Here is an 18954-nt window from a genome sequence, read left to right on the forward strand (position 1 = left end):
CCATCTAACAATTTTGTTCTTACTGCAAGAACCACAGTAAACAGAACAAACCCAACTGTCACAATAAGACTGATTTAACAACAAGTTCAGCTGCATCTCAAGAAAAACACTGTGTCCCTAAATCTCGGTACAGTAGGCACTCAATACAGGCTTAGCAGAAAAATAGGCTCTCCATCATTTATTCGTACATCCATGAAATGACTGCCAGTGGCCAGAAAAGATGAGTACCATGGCAGATAAATTCTTACTCATGTCACTCAGATTTTAGCTTATATCTCATTTAGTAATTTTTTTTAAATAAAGCACTCTGCTTTTATAACATCAGGAATTTAGCTTAATGCAACTCTAAACACACCCATTTAAATTGGAGAGGTCTTTCACCTCACAACCCTATAACAAAAAACTGTTTCACAACTTTGCCCCGACATGTGCTAATTGTGTTTTTTTCCAATGTAGGCCTGCTTTTACTGCATGCTGGGCTCCCTTTCACACACCTTCACCTGGTTACTGAGAAGATCTTTCTGAACATTGTTTAAAACAAAGGGAAAAAAAGGAACTCATCCTTCACAAGTGACCCTCAGCTCTAGAAGGTATAAACAGATATATACTGTATTTGGAACATTTTCTAGCAGAGACTAGGCATGAGCCAGAATATTTGGATCCAGATTCTGAAACACCTCCCCTTCCAAGGAAACTGCTGGTGTTCAAAAATTAAATGCCTGTCCTGAACCCTCTCTATCTCCACTGCCAGTTTTTCAACACTTTCCTCTCACTGTTGACTTGAAGATATGTGGGCACGTGCATCCTAAAGTGGAACGTTTATTATTTGAACATAGTGGTAAAATGCTGATGTCACTGAACTAGAACTCCATCACCTGCTTTTTTGATTATGAACTATATAATAAGATCTTTCTCCGAGTCATGAGGCCTGGTAATCTATAACCCTCTCTCTTTCCTTTTAAAGCTCTCATCTGCTATTTTCTCTCTCAATGGAGGGAATCCTGCTTCATCAACCTGATTTCCCAAGATCTCTGTAATTAATCTCATGGGAACATATTTTATCCATTACTTTGTGACAAAGCACCATATTCTCATATGGGTCCATGTGATATGACATTTCCCTGAACAGTTTACATTCCTATCCCATTACCTCCTCCACCAGCTTCCCCCCTCCCTGCTAGGAAGAGGTTATTACTTTGGTTATTTGACACTTTCCTCTAGTATATTAACTTGTTTCCTCCAAGACTCCCTATGTCACATAATGCAAATATCCTAGAAGCGATAAGGTTCTGTGTGTGCTAACAAAAGACTGATTAGACAGTGACTGCTAATGGAACAGGTGTTGAACCCCAAATTGCTGTAGGGCACACTGACTGACGATCAAGCCAGAACTGGTACACACAGGTAGCAACTGCACAGTAAAGAGGCACTTGTGCACCTTGCCATTAGCCTTTAACAGATTTTCCAACATCTGAGCAGTGACCTGTTAATAGCTTACATAATGAAAAACAGCAGAGAAATGAGTCAGTGTGCTTGGCAAATTCAGATCATTAACCAGGAGAGCTTCAAGTAGAACAAGAGAGAAACGCAAACTGGAGAGAACATTAAAGAGACGTTTTATTAGTGAACAGAAGCAGGTGCATCATTCCATCAGAAATGATGCAATGAGCTCTCTCATTTGAAAACGGTTCTGTGAGCATCCTCACATTTCAGAAGGGAATAAAATCTGGATTCTGACATCATAACCATGTTGGCCAGAGATTCTGTGGGGAAAAAAGCATAGCTCACACAACTCTAGGCTTCCTTAGTGTAACTACTGCAGAAGTAGGCAGAGATAGAGAACCATATCCATCCTTGGCATCATAAGAAGTATGTATGTACAGCCAACTGGAAGCTGCTCCAGTTGATCTATATGCCAACAAGAACGACTAAGCTACAGACACTGTTTCTTTCCTCACAGACAGTAAAGAAGTGGGTTTGGCAATGATTTTTCTCTGGCCAAAAAAGAATTCAATAAAAAATGCAGTTTCAAGGAAACCAATACTACCTGCAAACATGACAAATAGTTTTGGCTGAAAAACTATTTGATGACCTTAGCTTAATTCTCAGTATTCATGGAGGCCTCTTCAATAGAGATGAACTGATGCTGCTGGAAGAGCTGAGGTTGATAGATTTCATAGACTTTAGGGCTGGAAGGGACCTCGGAAGATCATCAAGTCCAGCCCCCTACCCCAGGGGCAGGAAGTCAGCTGGGGTCATAGGATCCCAGCAAGATGAGCATCCAAATTTCTCTTGAAGGCGTTCAATGTAGGTGCTTGAACCACCTCCAATGGCAGGCTGTTCCAGACCATAGGGGCTTGGACAGTAAAGAAGTTCTTCCTTATGTCCAGCCTGAAATGGTCTTGCAGGAGTTTATAACCATTCGACCCTGTCATCCCATGGGGTGCTCTGGTGAACAAATGTTCTTCCAGATACTGGTGGTCACCCCTGATAAACTTATAGGTGGCCATCAGATTACCCCTAAGCTTCTGCTTTTCCAGGCTAAAGAGCCCCACCATGGCTCTCAGCCTGTCGTCGTAAGGTCGGTTTTCCTGACCTCTGATCATGCGCGTGGCTCTTCTCTGGACTCTCTCAAGCTTCTCCACAACCTTTTTGAATTGTGGAGCCCAAAACTGGACCCAGTACTCCAGCTGCAGCCTCACCAAGGCCGAGTACAAGGGGAGAATGACGTCCTGGGATTTGCTTGAGAAGCATCTACGGATGCAAGCCAGCGTTTTGGTCGATGAAGGCTCATGTTCATCTTGTGGCCAGTCATGACCCCTTCCCCCCCCCCCCCAAGTCCCTTTCATCCATAGTGCTAGCCAGCATAGCACCGCTGAGCCTATAAGCATGCTGCAGGTTTCTCCTCCCAAGGTGGAGAAACTTGCATTTTTCGGTGTTAAACACCATCAGGTTCTTGTCCGCCCATTTCCTGAGCCTGTCAAGGTCAGCCTGGATCACCTGCCTGTCCTCAGGTGTGGATGCTTTACGCCAAAGTTTGGTGTCCTCGGCAAACTTGCCAGTCTGCTTCTGATGCCAATGTCCACATCACTAATGAAGATGTTGAATAGCGTTGGCCCAAGGACAGAGTCTTGAGGGACCCCACTGGTCTCAGCACACCATGATGATTGACTTCTGTCAAACACCACCCTCTTGGTCCAACCACGGAGCCAATTCCCAAGCCAGCAGATTGTGGTGAAGCCAAGGCCACAGTTGGCCAGTTTTGCTAAGAGGTGATCGTGGGATACCAGATCAAAGGCTTTTTTCAAGTCAAGATATATGACATCAATCACTCTTGTCCAGGTGATAGGTCACCTGGTCATAAAAGGAAATAAGATTGGTCAAGCAGGAGCGACCCACAACAAACTCGTGCTAGCTATCCCCCAGGATTTTGCCATTGGCCAGTCTGTTGAGAATGGTCTCTTTGATAATCTTTTCTAGGAACTTCCCCAGGACAGAGGTCAGGCTGATGGGCCTGTATTTTGCACTTAGAACAATCTAAAAGGACAGTCACATAGACAGGATTCTACCCTGGATAAGATTCTAATGAAATTACATACAACACCTACCAATACATTGCAGGAATCTATGCACTTATTGGTGCCAGAAATCTATTGCTTTTGAACCAAATAGTTACCATTTTATTATGCCATCTCCATTTGCAACCATTCAGTGGTTTATTTTAGATATGCTGGAAGGCCAGTGCACCAAGCTTCCAATCTGGTGCCAAGAACAAATGGCACACAGAACAACTTACTGTGGCTCACTTGTTATTCCAAACCCTAGATCTATTCCTTGTTAGCCAATTCTCTCTCACTGGGCACATCTACACATTCATTAATGAGCTGATTGAGGCTCATTAAGTTAATACTTGCACAGTACTGCCAGCGCACACTTTTTGTGATACTAATGCATAGACTAATTCTACTGCACATTAGCACAGTTTTTGCCTGCTGCACTAATATGCAGTAGTATTAGTCTACTCAGCATTTAGCATCTTGTGTAGACGAGCTCACTGTCCACAACTTTTAACTTCTGTTTGTCTCAGACAACAAATCTAGGGGAGTGCTGTCTAGTCCAACTTCTCTGCATAGCAAATTCCAGGCAGAGCCACTGACAAAAGCAAACATAGGTTTATTTTCAGATTTCCTAGTACCACTTACTTTCCCTATGACCAACTGGAGCTGTCTGCAGGCTGAAAATTTAGCAGATGTTAACAAAGGGCAAAAGTAATAACAGTATAAGAATATGGAGTAGTGTCTATGGAGAACTGGTAGTTTTTTTCCCCCTTGTGAAATCCGTTGACAACATATAGGCATGCATAGTAACAACAGTACAAATCACATGGGAAACCTCTGATGCCCATTTAGAAACTTGCTACTAATTACACGTATGATTCAGACAAATTATGTTCTTTCAAACAGCACAAACAATTAGATATTTTCCTTAAAGAAATTAGGCCAGCCTAACTACAGAAAATAAAAATAAAGAGACATTTTTCCTTTGAATTCTTTGATCAGTTTTATAACCACTAGCAAGTCTTTATTACTGTCAATTCTGTACAATTATTATCCAAAGTCTGTTTACTTCAAATATCATCACTTGTAGAGTACTTATTGAAATTTCCTCATCACAAACAACATATTAAACAAGAACACTACAAACAGTTTTCATAGGTTTACTTAAACTTGTAGCATCAACTAAAAGCAAAGAAAAACAAGATAGTAATGAGTTTTAAATTCTAGTAAAGAGAATTATACCAAAGAAAAAGGCAAATTCTAATAAGGAAAATATGTATGGCAATATTTTTAGAAATTATCTTTGCAACATCACAGCTATATCAGCAAATTGCATCTGTTTATAAATATAAAATAATTCTTTTAAGCAGTGTTTACTAGTCATAGGAAAAAAACTACAATGAGTCACTGCAGTCCTTCTAGGAACAATTAAGCTACACCACTATTTATAGTGACCTTTCCAGTTTACATTACAGCTAGTGATCAGATGTACAGTGTCTCCCCATGGACATGGATAATCAACTTTATTTCCTATACTAATTGAGAAAAGAAGCTGTTAATGTCAAGAAACATTAAAAAGAAGTTGCTCTATGGATTTTGCTCAGTATAACTACTGGCAAGTTCTCTGGAAAGAGAAGCAGTATTCAACATGGACAAGCTCAGTAACAGATCCACAAACAGGGCAAGGCTCTCACTTTGGTTGTGCCACACATGCACAGTGAGCACTGAGCTTACTGTCAGTGTGGGCTCCTGCAGGAGCATCAAGCTCTGAGCTCACCAGTTGATCAAGGCAGGTCTAGCTGGAGCCCTGCTTTCCCACAGCTCTGAAGCCTAGAGGTGAACACTACTGCTGTTTGTCCTTCCCCTCCTTGCTGAATTCATTAGGAAGAGAAAGGCGAGAAGACCAGTGGCAGTGGTGTTCACCCTCTGGGCTCTGGAACCACACAAAAGCAAGGCTCTTTGCTGACACAGTGAAAGGAGGGTGTGAACATGATGCCACACCCACTCTGGATCCCTCCCAGAACAAGCTAACATTTGAAAAGGAAATCATGTGATCTAAATTGGCAATTCCAAGCCTGCTGGTGATGGTCATGATCCCATTCATAGTAGCTGTAGCACAGAGATAAGTACATCGGGAAAAACTGTCAGGGCACTTTCCAACTTGATTTAGCATTAGTTTTACACACAGAAAAATATATGTATTAGTAGGTCGTCAAAAACATCTCGTGTGGACAGTGACTTCTATCACAGTCTCTGAACTTCTTTACCATGCACGCACACATACATAAGGGAACACTGTCAGCTCTGGGAAAGAATGACAGTGCAAGTTTTAGACTAGTGCAGTTCACTGAAACCACAACTTATAATATGGTTATGATTTAGTTAAAAATATGTCTTCCTTACAGCATATACAAACAAAAACTATTTCATATCTCCATAGCCCTAAAAACTATATTGAGTGCTTCACAAACTTTAACCTCATAACCACAAATATTCACCCTCACAATACCTGTACAAAGGTGGTGAAGTTCATGGAAAGTTAAGAAATATAGACTCAAACCCACATCCACCTAAGGACTGAGGCAGAATGTAAGCCTCCAATTCCAAAAAAAAAAAAAAAAAAAAAATATGATCCTCACCTAATGTGATACACACATGCAGTTTGCAGGTGCCTCAGTTTTCAACTGGCATCCACATATCTGTTCCCATGCATGCCATAAAGTATCTTGATCTTTTCTGTGCTGAGCCTTTGTTGTCCATCATGTCTAAGATCAGTCAGAATTCAGAGGCTAGGCATTCCCAAACACGTCTCCACTGCTGCACCCAGTCTCATGTGTGTGCACAGAGCACGTACTATACAACTACAGAACTGGCTCTACACTGAATGCAGCAACAGCCACTGATCATCACTGAAAACATGGCTGGCTTCAAAGGCTGTTTCTGTATTTTATCCACTGACTGCTTCACGTAAAAGTACATAAAGAGTCCCTAGAGAAAAGTTTAGAAACCAGGTCTCCCACACTATCCGCTGGGCTATATATATTTGCTCTCTCTTCCTGACCAATGAATCTTGATTTCTTTTCTTTTTAGCTCAATGAGTTCCATGAGATGGCCTGAAAGGCTTTATCCCAGAACAATATATAGTCCTGTAAATAGGGCACTTTTGGGCTGGGTGGAAGACTGAAAATGTGTGCTTTGAACCTCCTCAAATTAAGCAGGTCACAATAGATCCTGGGCCCTCTGCTTCCTGGACAAATTCTCCAACCACTATAGTATATAGGCTATAGAATAAAAGGGGTGTACTACCACCACTTCCCCTTTCCCGAGTTTTAAAGAAAAGAGAGACCTCTGCCCTATTTCTGAAAAAAAAAAAAACACCCCAAAAACTGCAGCAGAGCAATGAATACCAAAAGTAAGTCAGTACCACCCCTCAGTTTTCAATCAAATTTCGAAACTCTAGGTAGGAGAGGAATATACCCCTGTGAACAGCATTCCCTACCAACAGCTTTAGGTGGCTTCCCTACTCAGCAACCTGGCTCACATGAATCAAGCTCTAAAGTAGTAGCATCCAGCAGGGGTGACCAAGATGGAGCCCGTGTGGGAGCAATGGACACATTAATGTTGCTGCCACTTGTCCTGCCACTAAATTTCCAGACCTGTGCAAAGCCCCCATGAGCTAGAGAAGTTGAGCACCACAGGTATACAAGGAACCAAGGCATCTAACTCAAGACCATGGATTCTACTCCAGAGGTCAGGCACCTAAAATTAGGCATTATGATCAGAGCACAACAACCCCAAGTGCCTTTGTGGATCCAGTCATAAGTGACCTTATAAATACTTGCCCAAAGCCCTACAAAAAGTCTGCCATAAAACAGAAAATTGAACTCAAGTCCCTACTGGATCAGTTAGACTTCATCTTCTCTGCAGAATGTAGCTTTTGATTAACAAAATGAAACAACACGGACTATTAGCTAAGTCAGAAAGTGAACAAAGGGTACTGTGTTTGATCCATACAGCCCAGGAAAGTTAGGTATCAATAATTTTCAGTAATTACCCAAACTGGCATTTGGCAATGGCCCAGGGAATAACATTCCCTCTCTTATTAAATGTGCAACTATTACTTTTTAAAAAAGTAATTGGGGCTTAATATTTATGGATCATCCAAACCAAGGATGGCCAACCTGCTGCACAGGTGCCACAAGTGGCATGGGCAGCCTCATTATGTGGCATGTGACAGACTGGGGGAAGGACGGGCAGCCCAGTGGCAGATAGGACAGGAAGCAGAAAGCAAAGTAGCAAATTAGGCAGGAAGCACAGGGAAGAAAGCAGAAAGTAGAACAGTAGATTAAGTAGGGAGCACAGGGCTGCAAACAGAAAAGCAGAGCAGCAGATTTGGCAAGGGAAGGGAATCAGAGCGGCACTCAAGGAGCAGGTGGGCTTCATTTATGGCATGCCTACCAAAAAAACCAGCCTAATCCAAAAGGCAGTCTGATCTTTATCTTCAAAATTTTATACTGATCTAACTTCAGTTAATTCAGCTTAGACCAGGGGTGGGCAAACCGTGGCCCACAAGCTACATGCAGCCCGCCAGACCACACTATCCAGCCCAAGGGGCTCCTAAAAAATTCAGGAAATTAATATTTATCTGCCCCTGGCTGCCTGTCATGTGGCTCTCGATGGCTTCCCAAAACTGAGTAAGCGGCCCTCCGCCCAAAATTATTGTCCACTCCTGGCTTAGACCAACACCAGACCCCAGACCTCAGGCTCCAAGCCCCAAACCCCAAGCCTCAGGCAGCAGCAGTGCCACAAAGCACAATGCTGGTGCACAACTGGTACTTCACTAACTTAAAACAAAAGCTCGCCACCCAATGAAGAACCAACATGTCAGACAAATTCTTTCCTTTTAAAAATCCCATGGCAAACAACTGAGGGAATCCAGTCACTGGCTTTAATGCTTTGTATTTCCACTCTATGATAAAAGTCCTTTCAGCACTCATGCAGAATCCAAAGCACTTAACACCGCCTCCCCTCCCCCCCCCCCCCCCCCCCGTAACAACTAGAAGATATTCTCACACCACTGAAAAACAACCACCTCACCTGAATGCTGAAGAGCTCTATACAGACATCATGAATTAGCGGAAAACTAGTTTTGAAAGATAAGATGTTAAACAATTTCTACAGGGAATAAGAACATTGGAGATTATTTACTTTGCTTTAATTACTTTGGCACATTGCTAGATTAGTTTTTGTATGCTAGGTTTTCATACCAAGATTTTACAAATGAAAAGAAGTGAGTTCATCTTCTGAATATTTAAAAATTTGCATATCTGTATTATCTAGTTCTGTCCTGGAGTTTGTCAGTCAATTCAAAAATATCAAAATAAGGTTATATTTTTCCCCTTTTCTTTTTTTAATGTGATACAAACTCTAACCTCTATTTCTATGAGCAAAGAGAGATAGCTAACTATGTTAGCCGTAAGTCAAGCAGAAGGCAGGGCAGAGTGGCACCTTTATAGACTATTAACAAACAAGAGAGCTTTGAAAGAATTTCAGGCAAAAGGCAGGACAGAGTGGCACCTTTATAGACTATTAGGGTGTCACTCTGCTCTGCTTTCTGCAAGAATTTTTATGTTGATCTTTCTTGCTTTCTCTGTGTATGTAAGTACTGTCAAGGACCTACTGATACACCATTTGCAAATGTCAGATCAAAAACAAGTCACATGCCAGATTTTCACTGTAGGTCATGTTAAGTTATCGTTCTACTCTTGCAAAATTTTTACTTTGGCAGGAAACTAATAATAAATAACAATAATAATAAAATAATAACAAACCTATCAATATCTGAGGGATCCTAAATTATAAAAAAGCCCACTGTAACATTTCAAAAAAGGTTTCCCTGGAGGCTTTATAGAGTTATGAACCATGTTACTGCACAACGCTAATAAACAGTAGTGGTTTTATACTTCCGATTAAACAAAGCATATAGAAAACAAAGCTATTCAAAGAAAAACCTCTTCTGTTGTTTTGATACTTAAATGAGATTTATAAAACCAGTACAGAAGACGTAACTATATAACAAGATGACAGTAGTCTTCTCCTTGGTATTATTTCTGTAGCCTGTTTCAAGAGATGTCATTTAGCAGTGAGACTGGAAATTCAAATTCCTTGCAGTTGTGTATGTACTGGAGGAAAAGCAAACAACGTCTCAACCCATCTTAAACAAAAGACTGTTATTATCCAGGAACCAAAGCTCCAACTGACCATAGGAGGATGACCTGAAAGTTCCCGAATCAATCTGTTGCATTTCCTTCCATGTTTCCTGGCGTCAAACCAGCTCCTGCTAAAGAGCTCATGACTTGCTGTTTTTGCTCTCTGGAGCAGGGACTGTTTTTGTTCTCTGTTTGTACAGACCTAATACAACGCAGGCAAGCTACAATTATGGCTCCTGTGCATCACAACAACCCAAAATAAGGTTGTAAATATTTATAGAACATTGAATAAATGCAAATCTATAAAAATCATACTAAAAAATTAAAAAATTACTTTAGAGTTATTTTTTCTCATTAGGCTGTTAAGAAAGATGTGCTGTTAAGAAAGACATGCAGGCAAAAGAGAAAACATTATTAGGTTCTAGCTGTGATAGAAAGAAAACAAAGGGCATGGCAAAGAATCGGACTGCAAAGAGTACTTCAGCAGACGATAGCAATTCTGACTACTGTCTTCCCTCAGCAAGCTCAAGCAGGGCATCAATTCTTCCCTGGGATGGCATGACTGCCACCTTGCAGGAACATTGAAATGTGGCCTAAACTTCTAAATTACTTTCAAAGTTGTGTGTCCTCAGTCTTTACGAGCACTTGGCGAATTTATTTAGATGATCAAGTATAACATTTAGATTCCTTACTTTTGACCTGAGCATGCAAATTTGGACCTAAAGTGTCTAATGTGGCTTCTTGTCCAGGCTTTTTGAGAAAATATCTTACTCAGTGGTATTCTAACCTATTCTATCCAGCTGGATGATGTGACACTCCTATGTCACCTTGGAGAGCTGCACGTAGATTACTGGACTTCGGAGTTATGGTAAATGACTACATAGTAGGTGTGTCATGCCAGGTCATGGGTGGCCAGGTCTGGGTCTACTTGGGGATCATAGTGCTGACTGGGGTCAGGAGATATAAGCACAATCCAGCAACAAGTCAAGTTATGAAGCCAGAAGGTCAGTCTGAGGGCAGGGTCTAGGAACAAGCCAAGTCAGGAAGCCAGATCAAGCAGAGAGCAGAGTCGGAAAACAAGACAGGTCAAGAAGCCAAGATGATCAAGCAAAGAGAAGAGGCAAAATGCAAACTGGTTCAAGAAGGCAGGAAAATCAAGCAGAAAGCAGAATCAGAGCACAAGGCAAAAGGAACAGCAAGGTAGTTTGGGCTGATACCCAGACACTCCTGTTCCAGGTAGGGGCTTATATAGAGGAAAGGGAGGGTCAGCTGACCCTGACCAGTGACTCCAGGGCCAATGAGTGGGTGGAGAGCTAGGAACAGCTAGGAGCTTTGAAAAAGCCTTGACTAGCCTGGGTGACCAGCTCTACAGTGACAGGCTGGGAGGAGCACTGCAGCCATGTTGGTCAGGCCAAGGCTCGAGGTTTGGTTTAATTGGAGTCCAGCAAGGAAATCTACACACACAGCAGTCCCTCCGGGCTAATCCAAGCAACAGCATTTAGCTCTCAGAAGAGTTAGTTAAAGAACTTATTTTCCAGTTGAAGGGAAGAAACCATGGTAATTTTATAGTTTTAGCAAAAAATTTAAAAGGTGCTTCCTTCCCCCCACCTAAATTTCATACTTTGAGAAGTATGCGAATGGAATGGCAATACAGTCATGCTACACTTACATGCCCATGCAGTAATGTAAAAAATAATTTTAGAAAGGAGCAAGGGGTTATCAAGTTCCTTTTGTGATAAATCAATAACAATCACTATGTCCCACAAAGAAACTACAAACATATCACTAAAAATTATGCTGAATTCTGAGAGAATCCACACATTCAAAACAATTTCTCAAAACAAATCCATTTACATATATTTCAAAGCTTTTTCTTGAATTTTTAATAAAGCCTGGAAATAAGATTGTCCTGTAGAGTATGTTCATTTCAGGACACATCTATACCATTTCTACAGCACACCATCTTGCTGTACATGCCAAACCCTGTACATTCCACATCAAACACATAAGGCACCCCGCAAGCCACAGCTATCAACAACGTCAGGGACAAAGATCTCAAGGGCAACAGTTTTACCACTTCATTCCTGGGTTTGTCACAAGTGGGCAGGGAGCTCCTGAAAGCATGAAGAAAGTAATATAGACATACCCTAAAGAAAAAAAATGCAAACTTGCATTGCAGAAGAATATAGGTAGGTAGATGGCCCTCCATTTCTCATCAGAAAAAACCCTGTTGAAATATATGCTCCCCCTACCGTGAACCAATTTTATAGGATATGTCCTCTTATCATTCACATCATCTTATATTTCAAATCACAGTATACTATTTGTAACATCCCTCTCTGCACCAAATATAATAGCAATACGTTCACATTGCATAAATCATGTATGACAGCACATTAGGCCCTTTAAATAATGTTGTGAACACCAGGAGACCATGCAGAGAACCCATTTTTCATGTTGTTTTTAATACAACTCAAGTTACAGTACTTATCCTCCCACTAATTCCATTTGATTAGACATGTCATAAGCATAGACAAGACCTCTCAGCCATGAAGGGTAGAGCATTAACACTGCAATGGGGAAGGCCCACCGCTCGGATCTTTTGCTGGCACGACTGAGTTCAGTCATTCAAAGTGAGAGAGAGAAAAATTAACATTTTGTGATGACATCCTCTTGGGCACACCTGGGGGACTAAACGGCAAAGTTTAAAAAGAAGCTGCTATAACTTGAACTGAAAAGCTAGAGGCTGGAGCACCATCTATCCATATATACACAAGGAGGGGGACTCTTGACAAACATTTGCTGGTGGGTTACCTCTGTTTTACCCAGAATTTCAATTTCCCCTTCTCCATACAATCCATAAAATTACAGATTGCACAGGATGGTTTGGATAGGAATGATCCTGCCTCAGGCAGGGAGTTGGACTAGATGGCCTATGGAGGTCCCTTCCAGCCCTACTCTGTATGACTATGATTTCCCCGTTCACACTAGGGGCAAGAACCAGTATACTAATCTGGGAGTCTATGGCTGGAGGGCTTGGGGAACGTGGCACCCACACCAGTGCCATGCAGCAAGAATCACCTACCATAAGAGATGAGGGAGGACAGTATGCTCCAGCATGTCTATGTGGCAAGGGAGGGAATAGGGAAAGGCTGCATGGCACATTTGGATGGTGGGGTGGGGAACTGTACCATGCATCATAGTACATCCATGCTGCACACAGAGGGGCGGTAGGTATTGTGTGGCATGTCTCTGGGGTTGGGGGGGGAGCAGGGTAGAAGCTTGTGGCTTGGTCACACACAGAATACATCAGCAGTCCATGTGGTGTGGTGGGGGAGGGATGGGATATATACACATAAATACACAGATTGATGTAGTAAATAATATTAAATTAAAACCCAGTATTTTGTAACACTTAAAATAAGGCAGGCTTTCCAGTCTGACACCTCAGAATACCGCTGAGTCCAGGATTTCTGATGCAAAAATCAAGATCTAGCTTGCTGCCAAGGATGCTGAGTCTTGGTTATCATTTGCTCTGAGCAAATGAGGCTCTGATTTGCTTGGTCAGAAATGCTGAGAGAAATTACATGTTACTGAATGGAACTGAAAGGGCAAAGTAACAAGCTCTATGGATAGGGTCAGAAAGCAGTCACTCCAATGCCCATGTGAGCGAGTGCTATATTTACAGGCCAAGAGGAATGATAATACGCCTTTCAGTACACTCAAGCTTCATCCTTGAGGCCAATGGTTTCTATGATCCTGTGGAAAAGATATGTCAAAGATCCTGGAAGGAGATGATATGGGGCATGATCAGGAAGGGGAGGAGCACTCCTATGATAACTGCTAACACACTTACTGTAGCAAGTCACACAAAGCTCTGTATATAGACTTATCTGACAGGAATCTAATTCTTCCTTTTCTATGTATGCCTTGTATGTGATAATCAGCTCCCTTTAAAATGAGTGGACATGAAAGTGCTTGACAGCATCCATCAGGGTCAGGTATTTCAGTGTGATGTACCAGAGTCGAGTACTTCTCATGATCAGAATAGACTGGTAACCCTTCTTCTTTTACTTATAAAAGCCCATATGCAGCCTAGCTACAGCAGTGCCACAGGACCTGTTTTCATACAACTTGCTCCCAGCCCCCATCTTGTCCACCTCCTTTATATCCCTGTGCATCACAGGTAATAGCACATGAGAGGAATCCTGCTCCACAGAGCTCCTATGTGCTCCTCATGCAGAGGAAAATGAGGTATGGACTCCTCAGAGCCCTGGCCTCAATACACTGCACTACACTGCCTCTTACTTTGAGCTCATGGCAAAGTTGGGACTGAAGCCATAGGGCACTGACAGATGTGTAAGATCCCCCCCAAATAAATAAATAAATAAATTAGCGCTTTACCAGAAAAGGAAGCACATTCGTTTTACCTCCCGACTAGGTGGAAAGATCTGGCACTTCAGAAGGGCTTTTTCACACTTGTATCTAATAGCTGATTTAATTAGCTGTTAGATATAAGAGCCAAAAAGCCCCGCTGAAGCACACAATCTATACACACATTGGGAGAGCTGGGTCAAACTGACTCGGTGCCTCTTCTGGGCATGTGCTGTGCTCAGCATGGAGACATCTTGAACTGAAAGTAATGCACTGGCTTTGGGTTTTTCTTTTCACATCTGCGAGCAGCCATAATGCTTAGATGCTCTGCTGGCATTATTCCACTACTTTCAATGGAGCTACGAGACTGAAGAATCTGGCCCTGTTTTTCTAATGGGAAAATTACTCCAAGTTCAGTAGTAAAGGTGGCCTTTGAAATACTTTCCATGAGAGGGCATAACAAGGAAGACAGAAAAAAAGTTTAACTACTATTCAAATATTCTACAAAAATGATTTATACAATTTTTTTTTCCCCCTCCCAGAGGTCAAAAATCCTTGGCTAGGGATGTACACATTGTATGCATGCAGGCAGGCATACAGAGACATTATTTACTATAATCAGCATAAAAATGCAGCATTAGTTGGTCAATAGTTTAGAAGCACAGAAATCAGAAACTTCTGAGTAGCACTCATATCAACCCTGCCTCATCTGGCACATACAGCAGAGAATGTCGAGTCAAACTTTATCAACTATTCCCATAGTTACTACGGTTATTAGCTTCTCCAATTATGGGACAATATGCCACTTGCTATCTGCAAGTGCAATCTCTTTTATCATATCCACTATAAGTTGCTTTAATTCGACTCAGTGCCCAAGGTCTGCGTGGACAGCCAACAAATATTACTAGAAGAAATCAAGTATTATTGACCATAGCTGCTAGAGATACCAAATGCTACTCCTGAACAAAAACAGTGTAGCAAACTGACATTCTTAATAGACAAGGATGAAAACAAATCAGCATAAAAGTTTATCAAGTGCCTAAGGCTAAAGCCAAGATCACAGCAAGAAAAGAACAGTTTTAATGATGTTTTAAACAGATGTCACATTTTACAGATTGCCTGCCAACAAATCTTTCCTAACAAAACTCACCTGGTCTCAATAAACCAGTTTGAAGATATTTAGTTCAAATTTTTTGGAAGACCTTTTGCAAAAGTAATCAGTTAAAGATTTACATAATACGGAGGAATGTCTACTCAGACAGCTCGACCAAAAAGATTCTTATGATAACAGGAGAAATACTTCACCCAACTGGTTATAAATGTTCACAGGGGACCCATTGCTCATCATGTTTATTGGGTTTGCAGGGCCAGCTTTGAGAGTGGGGTGGAGAGGGTTGATCTGGGCTAAAAGCTTTAATGGCCTCCAGGATTTACCTCTCAAAACTGGCAAACAGCCACCTTTATCATCATCATTATTTATTCTAAATTGTTCACTGCACTTCAAAAGGTCCAGGATGGTCATTCTTGAGTTAAGTAGATGAAATGTATATGACTTGATATAAAAATATAGAAATGCCTCATTAAATCTTTCACCTCCCCAGGAATGATCTCTCCAGCTGCTACATATATTGTTGAGAATGCCTTTTTGGCTTTCTTAGACTTAGTTCAGTTTATTAACTACACTCTTGTCTTCTCCCCAGTTGAAATTCTCTCATCGAAACAAGTATGATCTATGTAAGCTTTTATGTAAGCCCCGTTTAAGCACTCAACATGCAGCACAAGAGACACAGAAAGGCCTTGGAAGAATACTTTGTTTTTGTTCCAATAGTTTTTTTAAGCTGAGAAATCTTTTCTTGCAACGCTTCATGAATCTTCCTTACTTTGCTAATTTTGCCAGAAAAAAAAACACCAGAATCCTCTCTTTCCTCCTTCATAGGAGAAAGGAAGAGGACTTCCAAGTCATGCAGTTCATCAACCAACTTCTTCACATACAGTTATGTAACCTGGGTACACCCAAGGGTGTGCCGTATTCTCAGTCGGATCAGATGGGTAGGCAGGAGGGGGTGCTGCGAGGAGAATGCCAGAATTTTGGGTGGATCCCTCTTTCCTCTATAGCAGTGGTTCTGAATCAGAGATACACGAGATACATTTCATACATTGTCTAACACAGGTCAAGGGGCCTAAAAAAAGTCTTGACATTTGAAATTGCCAGGGTTTTACTGCCGAAAAAAACGCACGCAGATGGAAACCAGATATCATGCTCCTGCTCCATGCCTCAACCTCACACTGGAAACATCACTCTGAACACCCATCACTCAGTCATGTAAAGTCAATCTTTGAACATAGTTGTATGTTCAAAGTTGTTGCGTTTGTATTTGAGTTTTTTACATGGGTTTTTTTTTATACATGTGGTGGTTCCACACAAGTAACTGTATATCTACTTTTTCCTTTCATTTTGGTAAGTACCTATGTTCAATTTTACATTATTACCAACCTATGATGTACATTATAATTTTATTTATTTTTTTTTTTTTTACTTTCTACTATTTTTCCAAGGATTGAATTTTTGCTTCGCCTATCAATTTATCCTATCAAAGAAGCGTTATTACAGGATTTATATGTATAGTATGGCTTTATGTTCATGCTTGATACAGATGGTTTGCAAAAGCCACAACACTTCCTTTGCTCAAAGGTACCTTGCAATGGATATATGAAGCCATCTAGACTTAAAGAGCACCTTCAGACTGTCCACCTTGAGAATGCTAAAGATCCAGAAGCTTTATTAAAAAAATCAAGCAAAAATGATTTGAAACAAGAGGCACACTCTCCAATCATGGATTTACTCCCCAGATGGAGCCAGCACTGGAGGCAAATTATCACCACTGAAGGAATTATCCTGACTATTCAGGTAGCCAACATTTGTGTAAGGAGCCCCTTTACTGTTTCTCTTGAACAAAACAGTGATGCCCACCTGGCAATAGACAAGCTACCTGATTTGCTCAATAATCAGAAGCTTTGTGCTGATTTTGAATCAATGAAATTGGATCGATTCTGATGCAGACTTGGGGAGGCATTTCCCATTCTGACCAAGCAACCTTACCAAGTTCTAGTTCCGTTTGTCACAGCCTAGCTCTGCAAGTCAGGATTTTCTGTGCTTTTTACAATAAAAAACAAAGCGAGGAACTAACTGAAAGCTGAACATGACTTGCGTCTGGCTCTCTTGAAAACGTTGCCTAGAATTAAAATGTCGGTTGATACTAAGCAGCAGTTGTGCTTGCACTAAGAAGTTTTGGTATGTTTTGGCATTTGACACCAAGTGGGGGGGGGGGGGAGGGGGGGGGTTCCACAACTTTTTCTGTGTATGGAATAAATAAAGTTGATTTAAAATGAAAAAGTCTTTGTATGAGTATCTTGCTGTTTTTACAATACATGATTACACATAGCTTGACATAAAAATTAATTTCCCATTGAAAGGGGGTATGTGAAGCCTTACTCTGAGACCAAGGGGTACGTTGACTGGAAAAAGTTCAGAACCGCAAAGTTCTGAACTCTATACAACTGATTGAGTTACCAACGTTTATATATAAAACTCTCTAAGATAGATATAATTACAGATGTAGAAACAAAGAGACATATAAAGGTCTGTTAGCAAGAGGAAGTCTGCCCTAGGGAGGGCATTCAGGTAAGTACCCATGCCTCAGGCCCAGAAGAGGGGTGGATGCCAGAACAGTTAATCCAGCAAGTTTATACCACAAGTGGGTTAGCTAATAAAGACATCCTTACAGAGTCCATTATACAGAATTAATACACCCAACTATTTATAACACCAACAACAACAATAGATAGCAAATAGGAAACATAACTATACCAGATATTACACACCCTATCTGGGTTCCAACCACTTGCTCCCTCAAATGGGATACGGTCTTCTCCCCTTAGGCCCCCTGGGGGTTCCACAGAACCCTCCCCAGTGTATATCTGGGGTCTCCTCCCCTCCATCAGTGGAGAGTATGTGGGGCCTTCCCCCTTGCCCACTCCCCACAGGGTCCCTTGCCCGGGGGCACCTCCTCTGCAGGACCCGGGTTCCTGGTAGCTCATGGTCCTTCCTCTGGGGGCTGTTGATCTGGCCTCTGGGTCCCCACACCATCTCAGGCCTCCTGGAGCCATTGGCCTCGAGTTGAGGGTCCTTTCGTCCGGGCCCTATGCCCCACGTTGAGCACCCAGGGAGCTCCGATGAGAGCCGAGCCCTCACTGGCTCCAGTTCCCCAGCATCACTCTGTGGGTCTTTCCCCCTCCTGGGCCTTTCTCTGGGCACCAGGGCTCTTTTAGTATAATGCTGAGCCACACAGCAGGGCTCTGGTTATCCAGCCTAGAGCCAGGGCTAACTTGAGCAGCCTCAAGCTGCTCCCAGGGCTGGTTCTCCATGTACCAACCTGCGCATCGTGTGGGGCCCAAGCAGCATCGAACTGCTCCCAGGGCCAGCTCTCCATGTGCCGATCCATGCACCACCTCACCCAGCCGCTTGCCAGATTTGCAGGCTCAAGTCGCCTCGAGGGCCTCCCAGAGACTGGGCACCATGCACTGATCCGCACACCATCAAGACTCAGATGGGGTCCTGATGATGGTCTTCTCTGGAGCTCCTCTCTCCTCACCATCCTTCACCACATCTGCCCAGCATGCTAAGCACACTAGGCTTTTATTTACACCAGAGGCCCCGCCCCTGAAGTCTACCAGACCTGCAAAGTGCAGTCTTCAATCGGGCCCAGGAGCTCCTCGAATCCCCCCACGCTCCATGCAGGGGCAGGGCAAGCCTC

The 18954-nt window shown here is 42.2% G+C and overlaps 1 protein-coding gene across 9 annotated transcripts in view; it reads right to left on the reverse strand.

Moving 5' to 3' along the window:
• ENOX1 (ecto-NOX disulfide-thiol exchanger 1) overlaps window positions 1–18954 on the reverse strand; it is a 536440-nt gene that overhangs the window by 449578 nt on the left and 67908 nt on the right. The gene's annotated exons all lie outside the window — the stretch shown is intronic.

The sequence above is a fragment of the Crocodylus siamensis genome, chromosome 1 (assembly GCF_052110815.1).
Source record: "Crocodylus siamensis isolate JL-2025a chromosome 1, ASM5211081v1, whole genome shotgun sequence".
Classification (NCBI taxonomy): Eukaryota; Metazoa; Chordata; order Crocodylia; family Crocodylidae; genus Crocodylus; species Crocodylus siamensis.